Source organism: Musa acuminata, chromosome BXJ2-8 (genome assembly GCF_036884655.1).
Source record: "Musa acuminata AAA Group cultivar baxijiao chromosome BXJ2-8, Cavendish_Baxijiao_AAA, whole genome shotgun sequence".
Lineage (NCBI taxonomy): Eukaryota > Viridiplantae > Streptophyta > Magnoliopsida > Zingiberales > Musaceae > Musa > Musa acuminata.
The window spans coordinates 8,813,114-8,815,988 of record NC_088345.1 but is presented as its reverse complement, the minus strand read 5'-3'; the positions used below and the strand labels follow the sequence as shown (position 1 = coordinate 8,815,988).

The 2,875-nt window shown below is 42.2% G+C and overlaps 1 long non-coding RNA gene across 2 annotated transcripts; it reads left to right on the top strand.

The window, feature by feature from the left end:
• Positions 1 to 216: 216 nt before the first annotated feature.
• LOC135619077 (uncharacterized) lies at positions 217 to 2,543 on the top strand. 2 transcript variants are annotated; one of them, XR_010489307.1, is made up of 2 exons: positions 217 to 539; positions 2,047 to 2,543. It is a non-coding gene; the product is annotated as an uncharacterized LOC135619077 (long non-coding RNA). The 2 variants fall into 2 exon arrangements; XR_010489306.1 differs by having other exon boundaries at positions 217 to 608.
• Positions 2,544 to 2,875: the final 332 nt, after the last annotated feature.

Below are 2,875 nucleotides of genomic sequence, written 5' to 3'. Positions count from 1 at the left end.
GTGAACAACCGGCACAATGATGGCAAGCGTGCTCGGAAGAATAGTCTTGCATCTTAGGCGTCCATTGAACGGTCTTAGGAAACGAATAGGCTTTGGTGGCAAAATGCCTTTGGCGAACGGAAACGAATGTTTCAGTTAGGAAACGAATGTTTCGGTTCGGCCCATTAACAGAATCATTTGGTCCGTTAAAGGCCCATATGAACACTGGCCGCTTCGTTCGACGACGACAGGGGACGACAATAGGCTTAGTTCGTCAGATCGATCGATGATCTGAGGCCGAGGTGCATCTTGGATCCTCGCACAGAGATTTCGCTTGGCCCGCGAAGCAGCAGCGTTTGTTGGACAATCTTTAGATTTCGAGACGGGGGTGGCATGACGGCGATCTTGGCGCAGCGGTTCCTGCCGTCGGTGGACTCGGAGTGCCTTGAGAGGCATTCCCTTCTCCCCCCGACCGGCGGTGCGACTTGGCGGTGGGGGAATATGGCGCCATGTACTTGCCGGCCCCCGGCGAAGCTCGGCATCATCCAAGAAACGAAGAGGTCTGCCGCCTTTCTTTATCTCCTCCGCATGATGCATACCAAGAGAAGAGAAAAAGAGAATTGAATGGGGTGAGTGAAATTTGGGTAGGCGTTTAAATTAGGGATTCCAATGGAAAATTCTGAGCTTTAATGTTCTATTCTTGTTCTCGATTCATCTTCTCGCTCTCTCTCTCTCTACTATTTATAGTCGAAAAGCTAGCCGCATGGTGGTTAGGGTTCTCTTTTGCTCTCCCAATACGGAAAAGCATCAAGAAAAATTACTTTCTTTGTAAGATTTTAGGAATAATTTGGAAGTTCAAAGCCATCAATCATAAAACCAAAAATGGTCCTTGGAAATTCAATGGTTCAGAAGCTAATTGGTGATCGGGATGACTACCATGTCGAGGTTGAGCTTAAAATGGATCTATACATTGTACTCAATGTCCTCAAAGTTGCCTGTTGTAAGCTCAAATGAAGCTAGGATTTGGTTTTAGAAATCATTGCTTACTGAACCAAACTGAACACTGCTCATCCCCATTAGTTTGATTGAAAGAGCTTTTATCATCAGTATGGTTACTTGGAGATGAAACTTTTAGCTTGTATGATTGTTCTGCATGGTAAGTGATTTACTTGAGTTAGAGAAACACTTTCTAACCGAAAGTGCTTCGCTCATGTCGATCGTTTGAAAGAGGAAGTAAAACTGCAGAAGATGCAACCTTGCAACACAGTCCATGACTGAATGCTGTACTTGGATCAGTGAAAATTGAGACTATCTGACATTCCTGAATAAGCTTCTCATTTTAATTTTCTTGGCATTCACCAGCAGCAGAAGCAATAAGACTGTGTTTTGTGATGAATTCCTGATACCTAACCTGACTAAAAATCTATTACTTTTGCCATTTATTATCACAAAAAAATTTCGGTGATGGTGGTAATTTTTCTGTTGATGTCTGACAGTGAGATTATGTAGGTTGTTTTGTGGAACTTTAGATTATTATTTAGCTCTAGTGCTTTAAATTCTTGTCGGCACCTCATCAATCTCTTCTAGGCTAATCTTCTTTTTCAATCTGGAATGTGTTAAGTTTCACTGGTTTGACAATGTAGTGGTCCTTTCGTTTCATAAGATTCAATCAAAGTATTGTGATATGAAATTGCAACGGGGTGACTAATAATATGACATTTCCATATGCCTGATCCAACATTTGGAAGTAAACATGCTTCTTACTGAGATTAATTAGAGATGCATAGTTCTTCTTAAGAACAATCAAAGATGCTTCTTATGTAGATTCTGTTATAGGAAGAGGCAACCGTTTGACATGACAGCCAAAGACATTTTTCGTATCGAACACTTTATAGACTACCAGTAATTCTTGGATTTTAGGTTATTTATCTAGATATGATGGTTTAAAAATCAGCCTAATTCCGTATTTTAGTGATTGCATATATATATTTTTTCCTGTTCTGGATTTTAGTTATCAGATATTAATTCGTAAGTTGACTCTTTTTTTTCCCCCCTTTCGAAAACTAGTTATCAGATGAGAAGCTACAGGTGGAGGACAGCCCTTGCCTTGGATACAGGTGGATCCCCTAGTAGCAATGGTCAAGAGAACCTAGGGGATAATGCAGGGCTTGGCAGGACTAGATTGGGCACTATTGTACGAGCCGCTGCTGCACAGCTTCTTGAAAAGTTAAATGCTGCTCGGAAGAACTTTCCGATGAAAATATTCCTCCTCCTCTTGGGTTTCTACACAGCCAATGCTTTAGCAACAATCCTAGGGCAGACCGGTGACTGGGATGTCCTGGTGGCTGGCGTGGTGGTGGCTGTGATCGAGGGAATTGGCATGCTCATGTATAGAAAACCATTCACTACGCCCATAGGGAGGTTGCAGAACTTAATTGTGATGGTGAACTACTGGAAAGCTGGTGTATGCTTGGGTCTCTTTGTTGATGCCTTCAAGCTAGGAAGTTAGAACTTGAATGTTTCTCGACCTGGCTATATCAATAATAGCTTTCCTGGTTTCTTCAGATTCGCTTGGCAATTGCCTGGAGTTCCCCTGGGTTCGGCTGTTTTTGAGCCAACTGGTTGACTTCGATGTGCCGTAGTTTTTCTTTTTTTTTCCTTTTCCATGTTCTTCTATTTGCTCTAAAATGTCTTTAAACGCTTAATAGTCTTGTGTCTTCTCAAGCATGTTCTGAACCGGTTCGATGAGCCTAACATTTCCAAATCCAGGAGCTGCAGGACCTATCAAGGTTCAATGACGAAATTGCTTATGGTTGCTATGAGTTATTTTGGGTCGTGTTTGAAGAGGTTCTGTTCTTGATGTATGGATCAACAGCTTTGTGGTGCAGCCATTGGT